The sequence below is a fragment of the Cinclus cinclus genome, chromosome 28 (genome assembly GCF_963662255.1).
Source record: "Cinclus cinclus chromosome 28, bCinCin1.1, whole genome shotgun sequence".
Taxonomy (NCBI): domain Eukaryota; kingdom Metazoa; phylum Chordata; class Aves; order Passeriformes; family Cinclidae; genus Cinclus; species Cinclus cinclus.
The window spans coordinates 2304140-2332014 of NC_085073.1; the positions used below are offsets into that span (position 1 = coordinate 2304140).

At 53.4% G+C, this 27875-nt stretch overlaps 1 protein-coding gene across 3 annotated transcripts in view; it reads left to right on the forward strand.

Moving 5' to 3' along the window:
- The first annotated feature begins 3419 nt into the window (after positions 1–3419).
- Positions 3420–27875, forward strand: part of CSNK1G2 (casein kinase 1 gamma 2) — a 42245-nt gene continuing 17789 nt past the window's right edge. For all 3 annotated transcript variants that reach the window (XM_062509879.1, XM_062509880.1, XM_062509881.1), the window contains exon 1: positions 3420–3548. The gene's annotated coding sequence lies outside the window, so the exon portion shown is untranslated. The remainder of the gene's footprint in view (positions 3549–27875) is intronic.

Genomic DNA, 27875 nt, shown 5'->3' on the forward strand with positions numbered 1-27875 from the left:
ATGAGGCTCATTCTCTGTGCTGGGGACTGGTGTGAGTGGCTTGTTATGGTTTGTACTCTTAGAGATGCCCTATCAGCTTTGACTAAAGGTGCTGCCATTGTTCCCATCTTCTAACAAGGGGATTGGAGAGCACAGGTGTGGAGAAAGTCCCATCTCCCAAGCACTGGGGTCATTTTTGTGGCCTTTCCGTAGTGCAGAGAGCCCCTGGCAGTGCTGGTGTCTGCTTTCCCTGATTATTGCCTGGAAGGAGACTGTTAGCCCTGAAGTAAATAGGTTTGGACACTGAAGGTGAGTTGAAACCCTTTAGCATGTGGCTGAATTTATTGCCCAAAATGTTTTTCCAAAGCTATCACAGAATCCCAGAATAGTTTGCATTCGAAGGGACCTTAAAGTCCATCAAGTTCCATCCCCTGCCATGGCAGGGACACCTTCCACTGTCCCAGGCTGCTCCAAGCCCCAATGTCCAACCTGGCCTTGGACACTGCCAGGGATCCAGGGGCAGCCACAGCTGCTCTGGGCACCCTGTGCCAGGGCCTGCCCACCCTCCCAGGGAACAATTCCTGCCCAATATCCCATCCAGCCCTGCCCTGTGGCAGTGGAAGCCATTCCCTGTGTCCTGTCCCTCCATCCCTTGTCCCCAGTCCCTCTCCAGCTCTCCTGGAGCCCCTTCAGGCCCTGCAAGGGGCTCTCAGCTCTCCCTGGAGCCTTCTCTTCTCCAGCTGAACAGCCCCAGTTTACCCAGCCTGGCTCCAGAGGAGAGGGGCTCCAGCTCATGGAGCATCTCTGTGACCTCCTCTGGACTCATTCCCACAGGTACATTTCTTTCTTGTTGTGGGGGCCCTAGAGCTGGTCACAACACTCCAGATGGGAATATAGAAATCACTATATTGTGGTGTCATACCCCAGTTCCACTCCATGGCAGATATTTAATCCTGGAAGAGCCATTTTCCCTCACAGCTGTTGAGGTGACATCTGCTGATTTCAGTGTCTTCCCTGACTCCAAAGAAAGCCCTGTGCCAGGTTCCCCCTGCCTGGCCTTCACCATCCTTCTCTCTCTGACAGTGGTTTCCTACAGCTGCTGCTGTACCCTGATGTGTTGAGCATGAGGATGAATTGCATTTTCCTCAAATTCTTGCTCCAGGGCCTCAGAATCTGAGCATGAGGCAGTTTAAGCAGAATCTGAGCATGAGGCATTTTAAGCTTCTGCTCCAGCTGCTCCTCGAGCAGGACCTTGGCACTTGGAATTGGGGGGGGGGGGGGGGGGGGGGTTGCCTCTGCTACAGGAAGACTGAGCAGGGTTTGTCAGGAATGTGCCCAGATTCAGGAATGGGGGTGGCTGTGCAGCCAGGCTCAGCCCTCCCACCCTGAGGAGCTCCCAAAAAGCTCTGGATTGCCAGCATCAGGGTGTGAGGGACACTGTGAAGGCCAGGTTTTTCCTTTTCTCTGTTTCTTGCTGTGTTTCTGTCACTGCAGTTTCCAGGATGTTCCAGCTGGGAAGGTGTTGCTCACCTGCCCTGGAGCAGCTCATTCTCCCATTCTCCTGTGCAGTCCCAGTGGTCCCTTTGTGTTGTCTGCTTGTGAATGAGCCCCAACTGTCTCGTGCCCACAGGAGAGGGACAGGGCTCCTGGCTGGATGCTTTCCTGACAGAAACTCCCTGGCTTTTTTTGCTCCCCGCGCTGGTTCCGTGGCATGAGCTGCTCGTGTCTCTGCAGGCCCTTGGCACACCCTGTGCTCACCGCTGGAGATTTGCCTTGAAATAAAATCAAAACTCCTTTCTTTCCCACTCTCCTGCACAAGAGGGTGGTTCAATTCTCCAGCCAAATGTCTGAACAACTTGTGAGTTCTCTAAGTGTGTGAAATCACCACAAAATTAGATTGGGGGGAGGTGGGGGGTGGAGGGGTGCCATGGGGCCAAGAGGAAATGGAGGCTTCCAGGGTGATTTTATCTTCCTCAGGGGTGGTATCCTCTCAAGGGGTGATTTTATCTTCTCCAGGGGCAGGACATGTGTCAGAGCACCTCAACACCCTCCTGAGCCAGGTCACAGCACAGGAACAGGATGGGAGCAGCTGGAATTCACAGTTCAGAATTTTCCTGATGCTCTAAAATCAACGCTTTTTGTAGGAGCAAACACCCATAGGTAAAAGTCCTCCAGCCAAACACTGTGGGGAGAGCTTTTCCCTGGAACATTTCTGTGACAGGAGAGAGAACCAACTCAAGCAGTTGGAAATGCTGAAATGGGTACTTGGAGCGATGCTGGAGACCTGATTGTCCCCCAGACCCACACAAACTCATTTGCCTGTTGCCTGAAAATACTTTTGGGGTGCATCTGCTCCATGCTGTGGTGAAGATGTGACCTGCAGGGTTGTGCAGGGGCATCCCCTTCCTCCAGCCTTACCCTGAAAGCCTCAAACTTGGGCATTGAGAAGAAAAGGGTGCGAAATTATCCTCTGGCTGTGCCCTCCTTTGCTGAGGGAATACAGGGATGGAGTATTTGTCCCTAGGTGATCAATCAGAAGAAAATGTAAGGCTTTATGAGGTGGCAGTGGGTCTGTGTCCCTGCTCAGTTCCTGTCCCAGCAGATCCCACAATCCTGGAGCTCTGTTCCCTGCAAAACAGTGGAATGGCTGTACCTCTGTTTTCCTCAGAGTGGCTTTGCTCGGGGCTGATGTCCCCAAAAAGGTGACAATGCCTCTAAAATCCCACCCCGACTTCCCTCTGTTCTCATTGGACGGGGTGCCACAGCTGTGCCCCCTCTGCAGGACCGCCAGTCCGCATCTCGAGGTTGCCACAGAGGGTCTGGAGTGCGGAGGGATGTGGGGATGAGGGAACTGTGCCCCAAAAAGGGGCTGTACCCCAAAACAGGGGCTGGATCCCGAAACAGGGGCCGTACCCCAGAACGGGGCTGATCCCCAAAACAGGGATGTACTCCGGTGCGGAGTTTTATTAAGGCCTGTCCCCTGTAACTGGGTCGATGCCGCCCCCCCCCCCCCCCCCCATGCTGGTCCCCAAAACAGGCCCGTACTCCACCCGGAGAATGGTGGCATCCAAGTCGCGGCGAACCACATCGGAGCCACATCCATCAGTGGGCTGGGGCCCTACAGGGCACCCTACAGCGCGGCCCGTTCCCTGTGTGAGAGCTGCGCCCCCCATCCCTGCAGGGCGCCCTGTCGCGACAGCGGCGCCGGGCAGCGCGGGGTTAACCGGAGCTGCCGTAAAGCGCGCAGCGCTGCCGCAAAGTCGCGCCGCCGCCTGCCGGCCGCTATTCCCGAACGCGCCCTACGCCAGCGCCGCCGCGCCGCCACCCTCGCGGCCGCTGCGCTTGCGCCGCGCTCCGCCCCGCGGCCCGTATTCTCGAAGCGCGGTTGCGCCGCTGTCGCGCGGGCGCGCACGGGCGCGGCACGGTTCGTACGCCGTTGGCGCAGCGCGGGCCGTACGCCGTTGGCGCAGCGGCGGAGGGGAGGCGAGCGGGGCCGGGCCGGGGGCGCCGCCATGGGGGAGCGGCCGCGGGGCAGCGGCGCCGCCGCCCGGCGCTGAGGGACCGCCGAGGTAACACCAGGGGAGCACCGGGGGACGGCGGGGTCCCTGTGGCCTCGGCTCCGTACGGCCGGCACCGGGGAGGGTCGGCCGGGCCGGGCGGCGCCGCGGGCGGGGGCGGCGGGGCCGGGGCGGTGGCGGCGGGGGTTGAACGCCGGGAGGGGCCCGGAGACAAGAGGGGGCTGTGGGGGTCGCAGAGGTGCCGGGAGTGGCCCCGGCTTGGCCTGGGAGGTGGCCGGATGGTGGGGCTGAAGGAGGGTCGGTCTGGGCCGGGGGGCAGTGGGGGCCTGTGGGGGTCAGGCTGGGATCGGGGGGTGGGGGAGGCGTTGGGGTCAGACTGGGCCGGTCTCTGAGGGCCCAGGGCCGCCTCTCCCCGTCCCCTCCCGACCGTGGCCGTTTTGTGGCCCCGGGGAAGGGGTGCGAACTCCCCGGTGCCCCGAGGCCGAGTGGGTAGCAGGGATGGGGTCGGATCCTCCCCGCGTGTCCCCTCGGCCCGCACCCTGCCCCGGCCTGCCTGAGCCTCGCAGGATGTTGGCTCCATTGTATGTGGCTTTCCTCTCTCCAGAGGGGTAGGGAAATGTTTATTTGGGGAAAGGACTGTGCTGAACCTGGTATTTAAAACGGCTTTGTTTTTTTCTTCAGCGAAGCGGGTGAGGATGAATGTGAGAAAAGGGAAAAGTGCCCTCCCCCTCCTGCCCCCAGCAGACAGGAGCCGACTTGAGCTGTCCTGAGGTTTGCAAATGAGGAGCAGCTCTGCCGGGGAGGCCTGTGGCTCCTGTCGCTGGCTGGCAGGAGGGAGCTGAGCCAGGAGCTGAGTCTGGATCTCGGGGAGCAAACAACGGGAAGTTGTGGGGATGGTCAGGAAGGTGCCTTTTGTTTTGTGCACTGGGCAGCATGAAGACTTGCCGTGTTTGGTGTATTTTGAATGTTGAAAAGCAAAGTTTCACAAACCCCTTTTGAGTTGCCGTGATATCAGTCTGTTCTAAACAGTTCGTGTTAGCCTGGACCCGGGTTGAAAGGTGTGTAAAACCTTTGGAAGTTGCCTCCTTAACTAGCCCATTTGTTTTCTTTCCACACAACAAGTGGTTGGAGGTGTGGAAGTGCATTCTGAGGAGTGTGTGAGTTTATCTGCCAGCCAGGTTGCCCTGCCACACACAGTGTGCCCCCATCTCCCCATGGCCAGCATGCAGGTTTAAAAATTGGGCCTTATATAACAGATTGGAGCAAACGTTTGGTGTTTGCCAGTGGTCTGACAAAGAATTGCTGCAAATTAGGGCAGGAGGCCTCCATGGGGAGCCTTTACTGTGGCGGGATAGGCTTGGCTGCTGTGAGGAACTTGCCAAAGATTTGTTGGTTTTGTTTTAATTTGGTACATTACAGATAGGGACGTTGTTTGGTCAGTGTTTTATCACTCCTGAGCAGCTCTGGGGTGCTGGGAGGGTTGTGGTGCTGGCTGGTCCAACACCAGCATGCTCAAGTCTGTAGGAACATGAGAGCTGGGGAGCCCCCAGCCCTCTAGGGGTTGTCCCTCAGCCTGGAGAGATGACTGCCCTCTTGTGCCTTAGGGTTTGATCTCCACCTCGTTAGCTGACAGCTCTTTGAGGCCTTATAAATCACTTAAAAATCACTTGTGTAGTTCCTTTGCCAAAAGAGCAGCTGCTCTGCTTTGCCCCTGCATCCACGGGGTGCAGCTGGTGGTGGGTTGCAGGGCAGACCTTGTGTCCAGCAGCTTCTGTGGGCACGCTGGATGGAGCTGTGTGCTCTGCCCTTGCAGTGTGGTGTGTGCTGCTTGCTCTTGGTGCAGCTCCTGAGAGGAGGAAGCGAGCCCTGGCAGCTCAGCAGGTTCCTGGGTGCTGCTCTCCGGAGCAGCTTCGCAGTGCCCCTTGTTTTGTATTCCATGTCAGAGCTCCTGTGCAGCCCGGGTGTTGTCAAAACTGTTAATACCGGAGTGACTCAGCGGATCAATGGGAATGACATGAGGGTTGTGCTCATGGACAATCAGTATTTCCCACCCCCCTCCAGCCCCTCTGGGTTGGAAGACACAATGTCTGAGAGCAGCTGCCAATAAACATCTTTGCTGGGCTCAGGCCTGGCTATGCTCTGGTCTCCCCCTGCCCACCCCCCTCCCCGTGGTTTTCCTAGCTAGGAAACTAGCTCTCTTCCTGGGATGAGCTGTGCTGGAGCAGCACTCCTGTGCTCGGCTGGTCCCTCCAGGTGAGTGCCTGCCCCTTGATCTGGGGTACTGCTGCAAGGCCCAGGCCCTGTGCAAGCCAGGGTGGGTAGGAAGCTGTTTATCTCTGCCTTCAGACAGGAACTGCAGCTCCGCAGGCATTAAAGGCTTGGTGGGAGGGGTGAGGGAAGCCTCGGGTGAGCAGCAACTCCTGATGTGCTGTTGTGGGGTGTGCAGGAGAGCTGCAGCTCCTGTGCTGGGGAGGAGATCCTCCCCTAGTGCAGGGCCAGGCACTGTGGGGTTGATACCAGAGGACAGTGGCCTGGTTTGCCCTGTGCTACTCCTGTGACTTCCTGCTGCAGTTTGAGGAGTCAAACCCTCTTCCCTTGTAGTGCTGCTGAGCAGGGACAGACTTGGGTGTCAACACAGGAGCTTCCTTCATGTGTTTGCCACCGCTTTTTGCTGAGAGGCTGTGGGAACAGCTCTGCCCACAGCCCTGTAATTGGGCTCTGACTGGACAGACGTGGCTCCTTGTGGGTGCAGTGAGAAACTGTGAACCCGAGCCTCCTTCCTTGGCCCAGACTTGATGTGACCTGGAGTCTGCTTCAGTCCAGCTGTACCCTGTGAGCTGGGAGGGTAGGGAGGGAGAGCAGGTCCCAGCAGCTCTGGCCTTCTGCTGGAGAACAAGTCATCTTCCTGTTAGAAAAACTGTGTGAATAGGTTTGGAGTTTAATGAGAGGCTGTTTCTACTTCCTGCTGGCAGTTGGTATCTCTGGTAGATTTTGTTGCTGTACAGGAGCAGCGGATTTGGTTGTGAGGGAGTTGAAAAGGTGATTTTCTGCTGGGGAAGCTGAGTGTGGAGCATCAGAGTCCTCTGTCAGGCTCCCCGATTCACACCAGCTGCCCTCTTCCTCCTGAAGAATTCTAAGTTCCTGCCCAGACTGTAGCCCCACAACCTTTCCTGTGGGAAGCCCCTCCCTTGTGTGTTACATTCATGCATTATTTCTAACAACTGTCTTTGTAAAAGCAGTCTGTGCATCAGGAACTGGAGTGACAGGACAAGGAGGAAAGGCTTCCCCCTGACACAGGGCAGAGTTCAATGGATATTGGGAAGAAATTGTGACAGTGGTGAGGCCCTGGCACAGGTTGCCTGGAGCAGCTGTGGCTGTCCTGTCCCTGGAAGTTCCAAGGCCAGGTTGGATCAAGGGAACACCCTGGACTAGTGCAAAGTATCCCTGCCCATGGCAGGGGGTGGAACTGGGCTAGCTCTAAGGTCCCTTCCAACCCAAAACATTCTGTGATTCCATTCTGAGCTGTTCCAGCACACCCCTGCTTAGTCTGTCCTACCCTACCAGGTTCATGGGTGCCACCTGTGGTGCTCAGAGCTGTGACCCCCTGCTCACAGGTCACCCCAGCCTGGTGGAGGCAGGAGGGAGGGTGGTGCAGTGGCTGTAAAACCACAGGACTTCTCTCTGCCTTCCACTTGCAGCAGATCAGCACCCACAATGAGCCCTGTGTGGTGTGGGAAATGGCTCTTCAGGTAGGTTGAAACTTATAGGTAAGGCTTTGCAGGGTGTTTCAAAATGCTACATGGAGCAAGAAGTCTCTGGTTTCATCTACCACCCACAGTAAGGAGAGTTTGCTCCTGCAGTAGAGGAATTAAGTTAGTTCTCTAAGGGCTTCAGATTGGCTTCTTTGGCTCCACCGAGATGGTGGATAGGAGTTTACCGTGTCTCCAGGAGTATCTTCCAGTGCCTATGGAGTCTGTGTTCTGCTGGGAGGTTGGTGGCAGTGGCTTTTCCAAGCACTGCCCTGCTGACACCTGCCTTCCCTGCTGCATCAGCCCCCCGGCACTTGCAATGTCACAGCAGAAACATCCTCACTCATAGGAAACAGGGCTTGCCTTGTGGTGGCAGTGAAACGAGGTGCTCTCACAGTCCCATCTGTGAAAGACTTGCACTGAGATGGTGACATGGGGGAAGCCCAAAGTCCTGTCCCGTGAGGTCCAGCTGAGCTGACCCCAGCCTGGGGAGGGGTCCCTGTGCCACCGGCCGAGATCTCGGCTTCCCGCTGGTGTGAGCCATGAGGCAGCAGAAACACATCCACTGGTATCTGGGGACCGTGCTCTGAAAGAGCTGGGCAGTACTGTGTGTTGTTTGGTGTCTGCAGGGCAGGGGTGGCAGTAAGTTGAATGTGAGTAGGATTTGGGATGAGCCAAGATGCTGTTGCCTTGGAAATAAGGTGCTCATTGACCTCCCTGGGTGCTGCAGACACCGGGAGCCTGGAGGAAAGGAGTATTAATTTTTGAATCATTAAGTTTTGCATGTCCACCAAGCAAATAATGTCCTGTAGCCCTTTGTTAGTTAAGGTTATGTAATGCTTTTTAATGAGGCAGGCCTGGCCTTTGGTTTCCCAGTGGTGAATGAGACAGTTGGCAGGTGATGCATGGATTTGTCACTCTGAGAGGGATGTTCTTAAGTTAATCAACAGGGGTTAAGGTTGAGCTTGAACTTGGATTTTGTGCAGCTTTCCTTTGGAAGAGCTTTGCAACCCTGCAGCTGAGCAGTTGTGTGCAGCAGGAGTGGTGCTGGGAGGGGTGTGGGGGTTCCCTGGGAGCACAGCCAAGTCTCTGGGGGTTTATTCATCTTCCCAGTCTGGGGGCTGCAGAATCTTGCTAAGAGGGGCTGCTTGGGTGTGGGTGGCTGAACGATGGGCTCAAAAAGGTCAGTGGAAATCTAATTTAAACCCGAACAGAGCTGTGTTTGTGCTACAAAAGCTCCATTCTTGTAGACTCTGTCCTTGCCCAATGTTTTCAGGTAAAAAAAATCTTGCTGCTTTTGAGGTAACACCGAGGTGCAAACAACACAGCAAAACACCCTTTCTCTTGCCCTTTTTTTAGCAGGGACTGTTGGCAGTGATGAAGTTTATACTCTGCTTGGTTTCCCTGGTTTGATGCAGGGAGAGGATGGTGCTTTCCAGCAACTTCTGTGCCGTGTGTGTGGGCGAGGGGCAGGCTGAGTCTCTCCTGGAATCCCCTCACCCTCAACTCTGCCAATTCCTCTCATCCCAAAGGCGATGCTGGTTTGAGTTGAAGTCTGGCTTTGGTGTTGCCATGTACAGGGAATATTAAGGAAGGACTCGGGGCTGGGAGCAGAGGTGGGGTCCTGGTGCTGGAAGGGGCTGCTTGGAGCCAGGAGCTGAAGAGCTGCAGTCGGCTCTGGGAGTGCAGGGTCAGTGTGCCGTGGGATGAGGAGGTGCTGGTGCTGACAGGTACAGGCTAGTCTCTGCCTTGAGCCTTGGGAATTCCTACTCAAACTTGCTGGAGCTTGTTGCTCCATGGTCTCTGGTGGCTGGGGAGGGAAGAGGAAGTGTTTGGAGCTTTAACATATCCCCCTGAAAACAGTGTGGGTTTAAAACCAGCTGCGAGTCACCCTGGTGGAAGTCTGCCTCATGAGGGGATCTCACTGAGAGGTTGTCAGAGGCCCCAGCGGATTCCTCAGCTTGAAGTACTATCATAAGTGTCTTGGGAAGGAATTAGAGAGGAATTCCAGCCTAGCAGACCGTTAGAGCTCTCCATCTCACACAGCAATGGGGGATGTTGCCAGGGAGCAGCTCTCCACTGCTCAGTCCCTCTCCTGCCTCCCAGGTCTGCTCAGATCAGGCAGAGCTGAGCAGGGTGCTCCTGGTCTTACACAGGAGGGCAAAGGGGAAACTCATTTAACACACCCCAGGCTGAATTTAGCAGCATATAGAACAAAGCCTGTGAATGTGAGTTGGTGTGTAGCATGTCTGTGCCATGTGACCTTTGAGAGGGTAATTGTTGAGGTGTTTTCTGGAGGAGCAGTGGGCAGACCCCTGGTGTTGGAGCAGGCTCTGGTTTGGGGTGGTTTTGGCAGGGGCTCTTTGGGACCTGCCTGCAGATGGAGCAGCCTCTCTGCTTGGGCTTGGATCAACAGCATCTGGACATCACAGAGCTGCTCTGGGGTGCAACAAACCTGCTCTGCAGGGCTCTGGCTTCAGAGTCATGACAAGAGCTGCTCCCCTTATCCATGTGGAAAATGCCCATGACGTCCCAGGATCTGAGTGGTGCCAGGCTTCAGGTGTACTGACCTCAGTGAAGGTTTCTTTTTCCTCCTCACCCTTCCCTCTCCCTTTTATTGTACTGCCATCTCTCTGACTGCTCTCCTACCTTGCTGGGATGTTTTCTCAAAAGAGTCAGCACATCTGTTGGGAGCTGGGCTATCTCCAGAGCAGGAACAGCCTGGAGCATCTTCTGCACTGAAGAGCTGGACATGGCTGAATGGAGGGGTAGGCACCTTTGAGAATGCTGGTGGTGCAGCCACAGGCAGGGAGGACAAGGTATGCAAATGCTCTGGAGGGCACCCACAGTTCTCAGCAGGTCTTCTCCAGTGTCTCTCTGAGGATATATAATCACAGACCTGGAAATGAGACTGAGACTGATCCTGTGCCCGGTGCAGAAGATGCACTGCAGCAGCCTTGGCTGGATGACAGCAGACACCTGAGGTGTGAGAACACACGAACAGGGACAGTTCCTACTGATGCTTGTGGTCCTGGCAGGGGACTTGCGGGGCCTGAAATCTGACTTCTCCCAGGAGAGGAGTGTAATGCTCAGTGCTTTGCTCCTATTTTTGTTCAGAGCCAGAAATCAAAGTCCAGAGTCGTGCTTCTCCAGCCAGAATCATTGAAAGGCACTGGCTGTTGTTTTAGGGCCAATATTTAACTTGTGCCTTCCGTGAGGAATGCCTGTTAGACTCCAAATATTTGCCTTAAGGAAGAAGTTGAGGGAAGAATGTCCAATGCTGGTGAGGAAGCAGGAGGGATTCAGGAAATTAGTTTAAGGCTGTGCATGGCTAGGTGTGTGTGTGGCACAGCCTGTGTTGCCTCTGGCACAGCTTTGGCAGGTACGAGGCAGCTCTGGCTGAGCCGAGGTGCAGGAATGGCTGGGAGGAAATGTTTGTGTTCTCCGGTGCTGGAGCACAGGGCGTGTCTGCTCCCTCAGCCCCAGTCCTGTGCTGCCAAGGGGATTTAAAGGCATAGGCTGGGAGCTGCTCTCCAGCTAGGGCTGGTGTGGGCAGCCGGGCTGAACTTCACCACAAAAGCAGCTTATCAGAAAAGAAATGCCCTGCTGCTTTTGCTTTCGCTGTGGTCTGTGGTGGCAAGAGTTCATTAGCTGAGAAATTCTCTGCAGTGGATCTTGCTAGTGGCAGGATTTCCCATTCCCTGGGCTGACTTGATAAGGTGCTCATGGCTTCTCACCTTTCTGTGTGATCCTTCACCTTTCCGTGTGATCCTTCTCAAAGGGTGCCCCAAGCAAACAGGTAAAGCCTGCTGCTGGTTCAATGCTGAACTTGTCCCACGTTTCTGGGAGAGCAGCTGAACGGGGCTGTGTGCTGGTGTATGTCACAGTTTGGGTCAGGGTATGGTGGCAACTCAGACTGCATGTGCTGGTTGTGATGTGTAAGGACACTGGGATTGAGAGGAGCCTGATCCTCTTCCCAGCCTCTCTCTGCAGACGGGGCAGGTTAGGAATTCTGGGTCTGGCTGGGAAATCTGGGCTTTCTTAGCTCCATGGTAACCCTCTGCCCTGACTTGTCATGCTCTGTGCTGTTGATTGGATGGTTTTGGCTGGGCTTGACTGTTTTATGCCTGGATACAGAGAAGACGTGTTTCCTCTTGAAGCAAAACCAAAGACACGCGGCTGTTTGCAAGGGGAAGGCTTTCCTGGGCTCCTGTGGGCAGAGCTCAGCACAGCTCTGAAAATTTGAGAACTTCGTGCCAGTGTGGCAAAGGGCTTGCAAGCAGCCCTTGGCCCCAGACTGAAGCTGTGCCAAGGAGAGCCAAGTTCGGCTAGAGCATGGCTCTGGCTCTTAGTCACAGCTTTGGTGCTGGGGAAGCAAAGAGGAGTGAGAGCCCTATCCAGCTTGGAGGATAGTGGGATGCTGAGCAGCTGTGGGAAGTCTTGGTCCCTTTCCATAATGAGTGTTGATGGGTTTAGGCCCACAAATTGGCTGCCTAATGAATGAGGGAGTCAAGAGAGCTGTATCCTGTCTGGAGGGGTTGAAAGAGGTGATGTGAACTAGAAACATGAATAATTAACTCAAAAAAAAAAAAAAAAAGGTTGGGGTTTTGGATGGAAGTGTGTACTAGAGGAGGGTGAACGTGTGCTGGCTGGGATTTCTGGGACAAACCAGAGAAGCGAGAGCCCAGAAGTGAGGGGGAAAGGACAATCTGTTCGTGCAAATAATGTTCCAGGTATTAATAGCAGCAAGATGAAATGGGTCCTCCTGAGGGTGTATCCTACATGTTCCTTCATTGGAAAGATCCCTCTGACTTTATAAATTAAGCCCTTTTTGCAGGGTTGAAAGAAGCAGGTAAGGGGAAGGGAGGAACCAGCGAGGTTGCACTGGATGTACCTGTTTGAGAGATTCTTTGGGATGAACCTGTTGAAAGATTCCTTTCCCAGTGCACAGCACCTCTTCAGCTGTAGCCAGTCCTGTGCTCTTCCTCTTTCAGTCCTGGCCTTCTCATCCTGTGCAAAATACACACAGGTGGGGAACGAGGGAAGATGAGAAGAAAACCTTTGGAATATGCCTTTCTGATGTGGAGGTTGATGTAAACCAGACCAAATCCTTAATTCACGAAGCTGTCCCAGTGCTTAAGAAAGGGTTGTGAGGCTGATCCTCTGTGTGAGGGATGGAGGAGTGAAAAGATCCTGCACAGCTTGTGATGGGACTGGGAATGGGATGTAGGTCTCTGGTCCCTCTGTTTTGAAACTTAGCCATCCCTGCAAGCCAGCAGACTGGGGTGCTTGCTGGGCCTTAGGAATTTGTCCCAGTTAGTCTCCAGTTAGTTGGGAATCGCTGTTCTCTATCCTCCTTTTTCTTTGAGATCACAGATCTTTCCATGCCCATCTGTGAAATAAGCAGGTCGCTTGCATACCTTTGAAAGGTTGCAAGGAAAACTGTAATGGATTGAGCTGCTGATGGTCCTGTAATAGAGGGGGTGGGAAGATGAACGCCTCGTGGATCGCTCACTGCTTCCCTGAAGATGCTGCTGGCTCTTGCACGAAAGCTGATGGATGTTGTCATGCCACAGAGCATCCCTCTGCCCCAGTTACTCTGCAGGAAAGATTAATTGCATGGTGCTACTCTTTCTTCCTCATGGCCTGGGCTGTGGGTCCTGCCTGTGGCCCTGGAATGCTGTCCCTGCTGGGGGGAGAGCTGGGAGTCAGGGCAGCAGGGAAGTGGTTTTGACATCTGAGCACACAAATTTGACAGTTCTTTGGGGAGAGGTTTCCTGGTTTCCTGGTTCCTTGCTGGATGCTTACACCACCCCCCCAATCTGTGCAGTTTGGCAGTCATTTGAGGGGAAACGTGTGGGGCTTGGAGGAGCCTCGGCAAGAAAGCATAGGGAGAAATGTGGGACAGCTCAGCTTGGCAGAGCTGCAGCTCCACCACCCAGAAATGGAAACAGCTCCTGTCACCAGTGGGAATGACATCCCTTCTGCCCACCCTGCTCTGGGACTCTCCAGAACAAAGGAACTGGACTAGGGCAGAGCTGACCTGTGGTGCTTTCCCTTTCCACATGACTTTAGGACAGGTGGGGAAGTTGTGATTAACTGTGGTTTGTTGATTGAAGAGAGAACTGGATCCATGCACCCCTTTTTTTCCCCTGCCTTGTCTTGCAGAAGGCCACCCCAGATCTGCCAGTGCAGCTGCTTCCTAACCTGGTTCTGTCAAGAGGATATGGGTTAAGGAAAAAAATAAAATCCTACAATTAAAAGTGTTTCTGCCAGCCCAGATCCTGCTGACAGAAAAGGGGTTGGGAGCGCTACACATGACAGGAGACCGAGCAGATCTGTGCAGAGTGACAGTCCCCAGATGGCTGAGGAGCAGGGAACCCTGCTGGCACACACAGCTCTTGCCATTGCAATGCTCAGGCCTTTGGCAGCCAGGCTGGAATGGTTCCGAATCCGCTGAGTTAGAGCCTTTGTGGAAAACAAAGTTTCCCCCCCTTTAAACTGTGACTGCTGTGTGCATGGCTCATTAAAAACCCCTTCCAGAGTACTCAGCTTGCCCCTTTCCCCCATTCCCTGTAGGATGAGTAGCTATCCCACATCTTAGAGGTGGGAGATGAAGCTGTGGCTTTCATTCCTCCAGTGCTGCATGTCTCTGCCTCTTCCTCCCCTGGTCTCAGGCAGGGCTGGGAAGGAGCTCTGTTGCTTGAGGTACTGGGCAAATCTGTCACAGCTCTTGCCCATGGGAAGTGATCACAGAATCCCAGAATCATTTAGGCTGGAAAAGATCGAGTCCAGCATGTGACTGATCCCCATACTGTCACTCAGCCCAGAGTGCTGCGTGCCATGTCCAGTCTTCCCTTAAACACCTTCGGGGTGGTGATTTCACCATTTCCCTGACAGCCCCTTTAACAACCCTTTTGAAGAAGAAATTCCTTCTGATATCCAGCCTGCGTTGATGAGGGTGACAGGTTCTCTGGTTTCTGAAAGCTGCTTAGTTTCTCAAAGTCACCCAGGTGAGCTTTGGCTCTCCTGTCAGGAGCTGGTTGCTTTGCCACACAGAATTCCCAGCCCATCACTGGGGCTTTTGGAGGTGCTGGACTGATGGTTGGCACCTTCTTCTGGCTGAGCTTTTGGATACTCTGCAAGTGCTCCCAGTGCTTTCCTGGCTCTACACTTGGTTCTCTGGGTGGTACAGAACAGCTCACCCTCCCAGGCTGTTGGATTGGGTGTCCCTCCTTTCCCACACCTCTATGGTGACAGCCCTGGAGTGGCAGAGCTGGGTGGTGTGTGTCAATTCCCTGGCAGGAGGGCAACAGCTCTTCAGAGGTGGTGCTTGCCTGGGGTGGCACGGGTCAGGAGGAAGAGGGAATTGCTGGTTGCAGACATCTACTGCATCCACCTCCTAGAAATGTGAACCAGGAAACAAATCTGAAACCAATCTGGCAGTGTCCAGGTCAGGCCTCTGATCTGCTCCTGGGGCTGTGCCAGGTTAATGCCACATGCCAGGTTATTGCCCTGCCTGGAGAAGACACCTGTGGTCAGGGCCACCATCCCTGCAGGTGACCATAGAGAGCACAGCAGCCTTTGGAGACTGAGCTTTTCTGCCTCTTGTGCTGCTGCTTTCTGTGTGCCATGTGGCAGTGTTGTGCCTCAGTTCCCTCTCCTGAAATGACACTTCCTTGGTGACCTACTCTCAACCAGCTGCTGCAAGGAGCAGTGTAAGAGCTGGGGGGGCATTGCTCTGGAAAGCCCCTGGAGCCTGTGATGAAGGACATTGGGAAGATAAGATGGCTAATGCTGCTGCTTGGATTGTTTCCCAGCCTGCTGGGGGAGAAGGAGGTGTGTGCCCAGCCCCAGGAGCCATATGGTGTGGATGCCAACACAGCAGAGCGGATGGGCTCTCTTCTGGGGTGTCCTGCCTGGTGTGTCATTTCAAGAATTTGCAATGGCAGCATCCATACCTGAGATCATCTGCTCTCCCTGGTGGCCTGGACTCTCCTGGAACAGAGGGGGTTTTGTCATGCATGGCTGCTTGTGGTTCAGGTAGGTCACAGTCTGCTGTGGCCATGCAGCAGCTTGGGCAATGGGGATGTCTTGCCCTCCAGAGATGGTGGTTTCCAGTAGAGTGAATGTCACCTGTGTCCCTGGCACAGAAATTGTCAGGGTGGTGCAATGTGCTGATGGTATCCCTCAGATTCCTTGTCTGGCCTCCTGTGCTGGGATTCCCCTGCTCCCTGTGCCTTGCACATGAGGAGGTCATGCAGACAGAGTGGAGGGAGTGTTTTTGCTATTTCTGTGCTCATTAGAGGCTGCAGGGAAGGGAAATGGAGCCACTAATGCTAAATTTTGATCTCCCCACTCCCTAGAAGTTGGGAGTGAGCTGGGATACCCTAGGTTGTTCAGTGATGTTCAGCCATTGATGCTGTGGGGAGGTCCATGGTGTGAGCAGGGGCAGCAGTCTGTTCCCAGTCTCCTTGCTCCTGAGGTTATCTGGGAGCTGGTCCAAAGGCTCTGGGGGGGAACAAGTCCTGAATGTGTAACTGTGGTGTCCCACTCCGTGGGGAGGAGGGTGCCAGGCTTGCCTGTGCTGGTTTTCAGTCAAGTTCCTCTGTGGGAAAGAAATCTCTTCCAGGTGGATGAAAGGTTTTCAGACCCAGCTTGGACTTGGAGAAGGAAGGGAAGGGAGACACATGCATCCAGAAATTTGCTTTTGTTATGGAAGAGGTGCTGGAAAGTGTCTCTTATCCTCTGAAGAACAAATGTTGATCTCGTCATCCTGCCTTCTGCTGATCCTTCACAATGCTGGAAGGAGCACGTATGGATTTGAAGCTGTGGGATCGCTGATCCTCGAATGGCTCATGTTCTTCCTCTGCTCTTGCACATCTCCCACCAACTGACAGCACTCCCTGTGAGCCAGTGCTTGGATGGCCCCATCATCCCTGTCCTCCCTGCTCTGCTCCTGGCCCGTGGGATGCTAGCACGGTTCACGCTCTGGAAGCCGAGCTGTCCCACGAGGAGCTTTCCCACAGCATGTGGGGGGACATCCCATCCCACCATGTGCTCAGACTCTCTGACTCATGTGCACCAAAATGCCTCTGGAGGCTCCTCTGGAGCCTCATCCTGCTGTGACGAGGTTGGATCATCCTGTGGGCACTGTTCCCCTCCAGAGATGCCCACAACACCATCGGGTGAGTCCCAGAGGAGAGGAGTGGATGGGTGGGAGGCAGGGCTAGCTGGGGAGAACATGCCTCTCCAGGGAGTCCCATGGGACAGAGAGGGCCATAACTCAGGGTGTTGGGTGCTGCAGGGGGTCCCCATCCTCACTGAGATCTGCTCTCAGCTTTCCCAAGCATGGGAGTTGATAAAGCTGTGTCAGCAGGGAGCTGTTGTGTCATGCACTGGCTGCACTGATGGCTGTGGGTCCAGGGCTGCCTGCCACAGCAGGGGACTGCTGTGAGGTGGGGACTCACTTGCTTGTGGCAATGGGGTGGCAATGGCACTGCAGCCCCTCCTGGGGCATTCTCTGCTGTGAGAATAGTTGCTGCCATGTCCTGCTTCAGTTTCTGTCCTTGGGTGCCTGTGTTTGCATAAAGGAGGAACCTTTTGCTGTAGGGCCTTCTAGGTGGATTGTAGTGGAGATTGTGGACCCTGCTCTGCTTTCAGTGCAGTGGAGAGAAGCAATGGCATCACATACAGCTCTGTGTGTGTGATGGGGCTTTGTGATGGACTGGCCTTGTGGTGGTGTTTGGGCTGTCCCAGGGCAGGGAGAGCAGGACACCTTCCTATCCCCCTGCTTTGGTGGGAAGAACTAATTTTGTGAACTGGGATTTGGAGATCTCTGGTAGTTTGCTGTTTCAACCATCTGACTAGGCACTAAAGTTTAAATCCATGTGTGTGCTCTTGTGTATTACTGAAAATTCAATGGAGGGAGGGAAGACCCTGAAGTTTGACGACAAGCAGTGCAGAGTGGTCTGGATACCAGGCTGGAACATAAGCCCATCTCAGTGTGTTGGGAAGTGGATGGCTGTTTGCCAAGACAGCTGCCCCTCCTGCCCTGGTGAGGTGTGTCAGCAGTGCCAGCACTGTGCTGTTCTCCATGGGTCCCTGTGCCCACTGGCTCCATGAGATGCTGAGCAGGTGGGCTCAGGATCAGCTCTTGGATGGACACGCTGTGGCCTCACAGCTGCTGCAGCGTTCCACTCTCTGCTTTGCTGGGCCATTCTGAGCCAGAGGCATGTTCCTCTGATGTTTCCTCCTGCTGCTGCCTGTGTTTATACCTGCTGTTCCTCTGGGCGTGCTGTCAAATCCTCTTGCAGCAGGTTGTCCCTAGGCCTTGTCCTTCAGCTGGGCACGTCCTGCAGCCCGTGCCTGGAGCTCTCTGGAGCCAGAGCAGCAGTCAGCTGTGGCCATGGCTGCAAAGGAAAGGTGCAACACATCTCTGGATGTAGTGGAGGTGGGGAGAGAGAGAGAGCCTTCCCCTGTTCTCCCTGGGAAATTGATGGCAGCTCCTCTTCCACATCCATTCCTGGGCATGCTGCTGGAAGTGCATTAAGATCACTTATCAAGGGAAAGGCGAGCAGCACTTCATCTTCTTTTTATGAAAAGTGCTGGCTTTTGAGGGCGTGGAGTATTCAGGGACAGGGCTGGGGAAGTAGATGGTCTTAACCTTATTTCAGGCTACAGCAGCATAAGAGGAGGTGCTCCAGCCTCAGATGGAAATGGAAGCTGTTGTTCCCAGCTGCTGGGTGAAAATTATCTATTTGTCTAGAAGCCTGTTTTTTTTCCCACTGCCTGGTGACTGCAAAGCAGGCTGCAAGCTCTGGGGAGGGGAGGAGGTGGAAGGGGTACTCACCTACTCAGAAACCTGACATCTGAACGCAGTGCTTTCTTGCCTGGTTCTTGTGGCCCAGCAGAGCGATTGTCATGGCCAGACTGGTGATGTGGGTTATGGTGGTGATGAATTTGTGTGTTTGTGACACACGTAGGATCATACCTTTCACAGAAACGCTTTGCAGGGGAGTCTTAGAGCTGCTGCCTAAATCTGAAGCTAAATCTGTTCTAGAAACTTCTGTGGAGCTGGGGATGGAGAGGGCTTGGTGATGCCTGTTCCAGATGTGCTCATGCAGCTCCCATTTCTCATCAGCCAGCTGCCCTTGGGCTGGATCCCTATGGTCCTGCAGGACAGGCAGGCACTTGAATCTATCCTTGTTTGTCCTCCTGGGGAAGTAAAAGGGTACCTGAGCTGTCAAGACGTTGGGTATTTTTTCCTACAGCATCCAGTGGCAGAGATTGATGTATGGGATAGGGCTGCCTGCCCAGAAGGTGCTGTGGGCTCTGTAGTCTGCTCAGCAGCTGTGTGAGCAGCAGCTTTCCTTGGGCTTCTCTGTTTCCCAGCGTGAGCACACACAGATGTGACTCAGTGATGTGGGATACAGACAGTGCTTTGGACACCTACTTGCAGGCAAAGCCTGTTGTACAGAGAATTACCAGGTGTGAAAGCAAAGTTCAGGTTTTGCTGGAGGTGAGCACTGGGGACCTGGCCTTTCTCAGTGTGTCTGTCAGATCTGCCTGGGTTGTTCTGCTGTGAAACATCTCAGATTTGGTGTTGGTGGAGCAGCTGAGTCTTGAGCTTTATGCTCTGGGCGTGAGTGGGTTAAAAGTAATGTTGGGCCTTCTTGTAGAAAGGAAACTTTTGCAGGCTCCTTCCCAAGATGAGCACACTTGTGATAATGAATCTGTGCAAGAACTGAGCAGGATGGGACTGGTTGGAAAACGTAAATGTACGGATGGGGGAGCAGGAGAAGCAGAAGCCATGGGACTGGTAAATGCCTCTTTGCTGGCCAACTGCTGTGGACTTTTGGAAGGCAGCTGGTTCCTCTGCAGCTCGTTTTTCCAGCAGCAGCATGGATTTAATTAGGATCCAGTGTCTCCCTGGAGCTTGCTGTGTTTGGGGTGTATTGTCCCATTTAAATGGAAAACCCCGTGGCAGAGCTGCCAAATCTGGCACATGTGAGGGGCTGCGAGCAGAGACCACTGGGTTGAGTCAGTGGCTGTGTGAGAAATGTCTCAGTGGATCCAGCTCCTGCCGCGGCGAGCGGGGCTGCAGGGAAAAGTCACATCTTGGCCAGGGTGGCTGCACGTGTCCCATGGAAACGCCGGAGCAGATGGGAAGGGACGAGGCACTGGGAGCTGGGCTCTGCTGTCCTTTTAAGGTCTCCCAGCCAGAGACTCAGCTTTGTCTGTACTGAACTTCCTTTCTTCCGGTGCTACAAATTCTGGCTTAGTAAAACCGAAACCAATTTGACATCCTAATTGGCTTTTTCTGTGTTGAACTGGGGAGATAGATTCTGCAGCATTGCTACACAGGCAGAAAGCAAACCTGTGCCTTCATTGTGCAGAAGGAGGTTTCCTGCTCTGGTTACCTGCCTGCTACCTGTGCCCTTCCTCTTACAGTAAGACCAAAGCAAGTTGCTGTTCCTCAGACAGAAATTGTCTGGTGTGAGCAGGGACACCAGAGTGAGGCTGGCACAAGCAGTGGGGCAGTGGGCTGGAGCTGGGTCATTTGTTCATCTTGACATCTTTCAGCTCCATGCCAGAACTTTTCCTGGCCCAGCAGCCCTGAGGGATAGCTGTTGCTGGTCATGGAGAAGGGATGCTGGAGTGGAAGGTGATGGTAACATCCCAGAAGCATCATGGCAGGGCTGGATGGGAAGGTGGGAGTTAGGTACCAGTTGCTCCCTGACTCCCTCCTTTGACCAGGGGTTTTGCATTTCCACCATCCATTGTGCTTTTGTGTTCCTCCTGTTCCTGTGCAATGGATCCTGCATGGGGATTATGGGAACGGGTCCCAAGATGGGCACAGCCAAGAGCTGGGAAACAGTTGGGCACAATCTTGTTAGAAAAGGTGTAAATCAAAATGCATACCCTTTTGTGGAGTCTGTAAAGTCAACCAAAAAGCTGCTTCCTTTCAAGTAATTTCTCGTAGAGCTTCAGTGAATTAATGCAGCAGCTGCAAGTTTAAATTTGTGCCCGATGAACCCAAAATGGTGAATCAACTCTCTTAGGCACTTGCTTCATGGATTGGTTTGTCTGACTTGGGGTGGGTTTGTTATTTCCAGACTAGTTTTCAGATCTGGTCTAATTTTAGCATTTTGTATTTACTGTTATTATTTTTCCTACAGAAGTACTTTCAGCTTTTTGCTTGGTTTCTGTGCTGCTGCCGAAATTTCCATCGTGGTATTTCCAGCTCCTTGGTGGAGCACAGTTTAATATTTTCCATCCAGGTGTAGCTGCTTTGGATGAGGATCCAAGGAAAAGAGTGAAATTGTGCCTTGGGCTGGAAGTGAATTGGCAGCTCATAGGAGTGGAGATGCTTCATGTTTGTATGTTTGTTTTTCTTGTGGCCACTAAGAGATTTAGAAGTGTCCTTACTCTGCAGGCTGGTTTCAAAAACATGAAGATCTGGGTTGTTCTGAATTTGGATATTGAAGATCTGAGTTCTGCATCTGGACCGTCCAAAGCACATGGATTTCTTTCTGCTCATATGTGCAGAGAGCAAATGCTTATCAGTCTGACTCCTGTTGGTTGAAGAGGAGCCTGATTCCTCCTCAGATATTTTTGGGTGCAAAATGACTCCTGCTGGCCTGCTGCTGGAAAGCTGACACTGCACACGCATACTGCTGCCAGGCAGGGATTCTCCTCATCCACACTGAGCTGTGTGCACAGTGAGAATTTGGGGTGAAGTTCTCCAGCTGCTGCTCCAGGGGTGTTCTGGCACGTGGCTTGTACAGCCCTGCTGTGCTCATCTCGAGAGGAGGAAATTTTTTGGGTTAGGATCCCACCGGTGTAAGGAATTCACACCAGCTCTTGAGTGGTGCCTTGTGTTTCCACTGGAAACTGAAAACTCTTGCTACTGGTGGTTTGCCCCCATCTTTTACTTCTTGTTTGGAGAACAGTTTCAGTTTTGCTTCCAGTCCCTTTAGGAGCCTTTGCACAGGGGGATGCTGTGCACACTCCAGGTCCGTGGCCACAACCAGCTCATGGGCTGCAGGAGCCTGGGAAGGTTGGGCTGGAGTTTGAGGAACAGCTGAGATTTTGCTTTTAAGGCAGCCTGATGGGTTTGCCTGTCACCTGGTGTCCTTTAAAAATCTCTGAAACCACACACAAGTTACTGGGTGTGTTGTGAGAATCTGTGGGTTAAGACTCCGAGGTGGGAAGCAGGAGCCCCTTCAGCAGAAGCATTTCCCTGCTGCTTTGTTGAAAGTCTGCTCTCCTCATTGTTACAGAGGAATGGTGTGGCACAAACGTTAAAAAAATATATTGAAAATTCATAGCAATCCATTAAAAAGCCATATTTGGGTTCAGAGGTTGGGAGAAAATAACTTTGAAACAATCTGGAGCTTGATTTGTTGTAGGTTAAGGGCTTACCAGAGTTCACAGTGTCATAAAAGTCTCCTGGGGAAGGGAATAGCTGGTAATAAGAGAACATTTCTAATTTAGAGAAAAGTTTAATAGACATGAGAGTGGAAGAGGAAGCCAGAAAGAAAAATCCATCTTCTTCACAACACAGCTTAATTCTAGGGGAAAAAAACAAATGCTTTATTATTTTTAAATTTTGTTTTGTTTGTTTTTGTTTTTTTGTTTGCATCCTGGTGGTTTTGTGCCTTGGGTGTTTTTATGGACATGCTGAGACCCATGGATGGATACCTGTGTGAAATCCTGAGATGTTGGGGCTGACTGATGACCTGTGCTGGGAGCAGGGCAGCACCTGCACGTGGTAACTTCTGTAGTGTCTGACAGGCTGAGTACATTCCTGCCTCGTTTGCCTTATTTTTGTTTGTTCTGTGTTACCTGTGCAGCTAGAGGTGATGGTGTGTCTGGTTGTTTGCTCTGAGAGTGGATTTATGTTTTTAATTGCGGTGCTGGGAGTGTTGTTGGCTGTGTCTGTCCCTGGGGCCATGCAAGGGGAGGGTCAGATCCTGGCTGTGGGGCACTGGCCAGGCTGGAGGTGTCAGGAGGGCCCTGTGCCCACTGCTCTGGGAGCTGGGTGTGATCCTCTCTCCTCACAGACACGCGGTGTTCTTGGTAAAGAGCTGGGAAGGCAGGAAGGGAGGAGAGGTTTGGAGCAAGGATGCTGGGATCAGGTTGGATTAAAAGCTTTGCTGCCATGGTTCAGGGTTTTTGTGAGTTGGTTGTTTCTGTTGTTTTTTTTTTCTTTTTTTCCTCTGAACACTAGAAGAAATTCTAGTAGAAACATTAGTGTCGGCTTTATTCTCGTGTTCTTTTCAAGAAAGAATTTGGATGGAAAAAAGCATGTTTTGGACAAACTGCCCATGCAGATTTCTTAGTTGTAAATATTGGGGCATCAGAGTGAAACCCCCTGTTTTTTTTGCTGAGAGGGAAACCAGCCAGCACTGTCAGTGCTTCAGATACTCCTGGTGCAGTGGCCATGGTGACAGAGCTGTGTCTGCAGTGTCATCAGTGACTCAGCCTGGTGGCACCTCATGGATGAGCTGGTCCATGTTTGGGGGATGAGGGACACAGCAGACTCAGGATGCAATCAGGGAGGTGGACTGAGGGCTGCTCTGGCTGCTCTGGCACCAGCTGGCTGTGGGCCTCCTGTGGGGATCCAAACAGTGGATCTGTGACCATTGGCTATTCCCTGGCCTGTGTGCAGGCAGCAGCAGCACAGGTGGGGTGGGTGGCTTTCACAGGAGGCTGTTCCTGGCTGGTGGGGCAGTTCCTTCAGTTCTGGGTTCTTGTCTCTGCAGGTGCCTTGAAGCAAAAGGTGTGTGGGGGGGGGGGGGAGCTTGCTGAGCTCTCAGCACTGTTCAAAAGCTGAAAAAGAGCCAGGCATCTTTCCAGGGAGCTCAGATGGAGGAGGTGGATGCAGGGAAGTTATCCCAGTGTAACAGGCGGGATGTGAAGGACCAGGGACTCAGTACGTGCCCAAATCACCAGGGAAGGGGTGGCTGAGCCAAGAGCTCTTAAATCCCTGAAGCTGAGCTCGAGGCTGTCCCGGCTCTCAGAACGCGCTGCACGTTCCGCTCGGGTTCCCCTGTGGCTCTGCATCAGCAGTTAAGTAACAAACTATTTAACAAGAGCTTCCTGTTGTGCTGACACCAACACCAACGTACAAAGGAGTAAACAGAGCTGTGCTGGCTCCTGCCTTGCTGGAGGCTGGAAAGAGGGTTGGAGATCAGGAGGAGGCCGGGGTGCCATCACTTCGGAACCCAACCTGCTGGACCAGGGATGATGTTCTTGCACTTGGCAGAAACTGCTGGGAAAGTGGCTGCTTCCAGGACTGCTTGGTTTTTAAGAGAATTTCTGGGATGGATAAAGGCCCCTTCACCTCTTGCCTGCTGCACCAACTCCTCCATGGGTGCTGTCCCCAGAGTGGTGCAGCCCATCCTCCATCCTGACAGGGTGGGCATAGCTCTCACAACTCGCATCCAGAGCTCCCATCTCCACCAGGTTCCTGGAATTCCTCAGTCAGAGCACTGGAACTCCTGTTTTCTTGAGGGATCGAGAGGAAATGGGGCCAGAACAAGCCAGTCTTTCTTTGCCATGAGGAATGTTCTGCTGTCCTGGTAGGTTTGCTTGAATCTCCTGTGACTGGAGCTGTCGCTGGTGGAGGTCCAAGGTGGAGTAAATTCTGAGGGCTGTACAGCCCCTCTGCCTCTCAAGCCCGTGGAGGAAACTTCCTTGTAAGTTCAAGATGAGTCTTCTCCAAACAGCACATCCCACGGACTTGAGTTTCAGCCTGTTCAGCTGCTATGTCTAGCTCAGAGGAGAGGTGCCTGTCCAAGGGTGGAGGAAGCTCAGGAGATCTCTCTAGAGCTGTTGGGTGGTCACACTCCAAGTGGAGACCAATGACAAGTGGTGTCCTCAGGGGCTGGTATTGGGACTAGTGCTGTTTTACATCTCTGCTGGTGACATGGACAGTGGGACGGGGGTACCTTCAGTGAGTTTGCTGGTGACAAAGAGCTGTGTGAAGCAGTCACATGTGGGAGGGAAGGGATGGAGAGTCCACAGGGACCCGAGAGGTGGGATTGTGCCGAACTCATAAAGCTCAACAAGGACAAGCACAAGGTCCTGCCGTGGGCTGGGACAATCCCAAGCACAATCGCATGCTAGCTAAAGAATGGATGGAGATCAGCTCTCCCTGGAGAGAGGGATTTGGGAACTTTGATGGATGAGAAATTTGATGTGACCCAGCTCTGCGAGCTGGCAGCCAGCTTGGCTGTCTGTACCCATTGCAGGACTCCCATGGGAAACCTGGTGAGGCTTTCCATGACCCCCTGCTTTGGGAAACCTCTGCGTGGTGGCCCAGCTTTCCCTGCTGGGTCGTGGGCAAGGCTGGCTGCAGTTCTGCAGGCTGGAACATGTGTTTAACAACAAACCCTTGCAGACATCATTTGGGACCATCTGTAGCTCGCTCTTGAAGATGTTTTAAGACTTTGCTTTGTTTTAAGACTTTTGATCTTTCTGTAAGCTCAGCCTCTTCAGCTTTTAGAATTTATTGGGATTTGGTTTCAACTGTGTAACTGGTTGCTTTTTGGTCTGGATTTTTGCGCTGGGAGCCAGCTGATGGGTCATCCTTTAGGACATTGGGGTATTTGTGATTATTTTTAGCCTTTAATTGGCAGGGATCTGTACTTGGAGCTGCAGAGTGTCAAGGGCTTTTCTCTTTATGCTCTCAAGAAGCTTTCCTTTCTCTTTCATCTGGATGCAGCTGTGTTTCTCTTCTGCTCACAGAGCACAGAGTACATGGAGAAACCAGCTCCAAGAACCATCCCAAAGGCTGGTGGGGCTCAGGGAGCAGCACCCGGTGATGCCACCTGTTCAGGACACCTGGGTCCTGTTCTGAGCAGCACCATGGCCCTGCTCCCTCACCTTCACCAGCCATTTCCCTGCTCCAGGCTGCTGTTTTTTCCTCTTCTTCCCTTGCTTTGTCTTGCCCCGTTTAGCTGTAACCTCTTTCGGGCAGGAACACGGTGTGTGTGTTCATATAAAGGGCTGAGAACAATGTGCCCCAGATGGTTTGTACAAGTGCCTTCTCAGCAGCCACGGAGCTTCATTCTACAGGAAAGAAATTCTCAAAAATACAACTCTTCAGCATCTTATACTTGCAAATGTGAGCAGGAACTTCCCGAGCCATGATATTTTGGTCCAAGTCACAGAGACAAGTGGTAGTACTAGAACTGCATCTTTTCTTCTTTAAGGAAAAAAACAACTCCCCCCCAACCCCAATTCCCCTTTTCTCACCCTTACATCTGCAGGGAGAAGCTTGTAAATATGACTGGAGCAGCTCTGACCTGCTTAAAACCAGATGGCAAACAGTATTTCAGCAAAAGCACTGTGAACTCCCTCTTTGGGAATCAGAGGGTGTGTGGGCTTGCCCCGTTTTTATGGCACTTCCAGTGCTTCTGAGGTTCTGTTCTGGGGGTGCTGAGGCATTGCACTTGCAGCTTGTCCCTCTTCCAGGATCCCTGGCTCAGAGCAGTGGCACTGCAAACACCACAGGGTACTGCTTATTTGTTTTAAGACCACAGCTTGCTTTGGAATTTCTTCTGCCAAACTTCAGGCCAATTTTCTCTCTCTTTTTTTTTTTTTTTTTTTTTTATTTATCCCACACCCAAAGGGAGAAACAAGTTTCCTTAGTCTCATCTTGCATCAGATTTGATTCCAGGCCAACAAATCCAGCCTAGAAGGTGCTTTCCTGAGGCTGCTTGCCTCGCTGTGACCTTTTGGGAGAGGATTCCTGTGCAAAATGGAACAATGTGATACCAGTTTTATCCGGGAATCTTCCCCCATGGTGCTGCTGCCTGGGGAGGATGGGTCAGATCTGGGCCCCTGTTGCCTGTCGAAAGGCTGCTGCGTTTTAACAAACAGGGGTTTTTTTGCTCCAGAACAGTGGGAGCCCTGGGATTTTACCAAAAGTTTCTGTTTCTAATAAGGTTGTTCTCAATTTTAAAGGCCAGTGATCACTTTATGGCACAGGGTGGAAAACCTGAGCAGTCACTGACACTGCACAGAGGTGGGTCCTGCTTTTGTCCCGAAGTCCAGGGAGCCACTGTGTCTCCTTGACACTCCTGGATGAGACACTAATTCCTCCCAGCCCTTGGCTCAGCCATGGGGGAGGCTGGTGAGCAGAGTGTGAGGGAGCATCACTTGCCCTGGCCAGACTCACATGGATATGTGGTCCCTGCTGCTCTGACCGGCCAGTTTGGGAAGGGGAATTGCAGCATGGCAGTCCCAGCGTGGGGGCTGGGCTGTGACCTCGCTGGGACTGAATCTAACCCAGAAGCCTGAAATTGGGATTTGGGGCCAGGCCCCTCCAGGAGGGCTGCTCCCGAGGCTCCGCATGCAGGACCAGAGTTGTGCTGTGCTGTTCCCTGTGTTTGTCTGGGCTGGGAGAAGGCAGCACAGTCTCCCTGTGCTCACAGGAAACAGGCTTTAATTTTTCCCTTCTGTCTCACTTCATTGTCTGAAATTCCCTTGCAGAGGTTGGCCCATAACTCTTCAAAGAAAATAATCCCAAGCGCTGGGGCTGGAGCTCCCTCGGCTCTGGCTGTCGGCCGCCTGACTGTGCAAACAGTCTGGGCCTGGAATCCCCTGGGACTGAGCATAAAGGTCTGATTCAGAACGAAAACAGGTTATGGAGCAGCAGGGCCTGTGCATCACCGGCTGCTCCCCTTTCCCAGCGTGTGGCTGGAGCCGTGGCCAGGGAAAGCAGCTCTCGAAACGCCAGGCGAGAGCCGCCTGCTCTGGGAGCTGGGAGCCCACGGTGGGGGAATGGCTCCCGATGTCCTGTGGAGGTAGGAGAAGCATGAGGAGGTCGGGAGGGCAGCACCATGTGCTGAACCCGGAGCGGAAATTATTGGGGGAGCAAAGAATGAGCAGGATGTCACGTGTGGGCCGTGTGCGCTCGGGGCTGGGGCAGAACAAAGCGCAGGGAAGCCCTGCTCCTGCCGCTCCCACCCCGCTTCCTGCTGGCACGGACACGCTGCTGGGGGAAGGGAGCACCAGGCCAGGAACCAGTCCGTGGCTGCCCACCTTTGGGAGAGCTGGAAAGGCTCCCTGTGCCTCGGTTTCCCTCGGCTGGGGTGTGCTGGGTGCAGCAGGATGTCCGCGGTTGTTGGTGTGCTGGGGCTGGCCTCAGGGGGCCAGGCTGCTGTGCTCTAGGGATGCTTCAGAGGTGTTGGCTGGAGCCTGTGGGGGCAGGAGGGGCCTTCCATGATGCATGAAAGCTTTATTCTCCTGTGCTTGAACTGGCAGGTCCCACAAGTGGGACCCCAGCAATCTGTGCCTTTGGAGCAGCTCTGATCCCTGCTGGAGAGCAGTGGCAGTGTGCCAGGATGCTGTGGAGAGGGAGGATTTGGTGTCAGGAGGGGGCTGGGAGCAGGACAGCCCTAGGGGGCTGCCTTGGGGGCTGTCCTGCCCATGGACCCTTACACAGCCAGTCCTTCCTCCTGCTGAGCTCTGGCTTTGGTGTCTTTTTCCCTGGGTTGCTCTTAAAGCTCCCACATTTCCCTCTGTGCACTCTTGAGCACGAGAATTTTTTTTTTTTTTTGTTATTAATAGCTATTGAGAGCCAGTAAAAAGTTTTACGGGGTTTGGCCAAGCA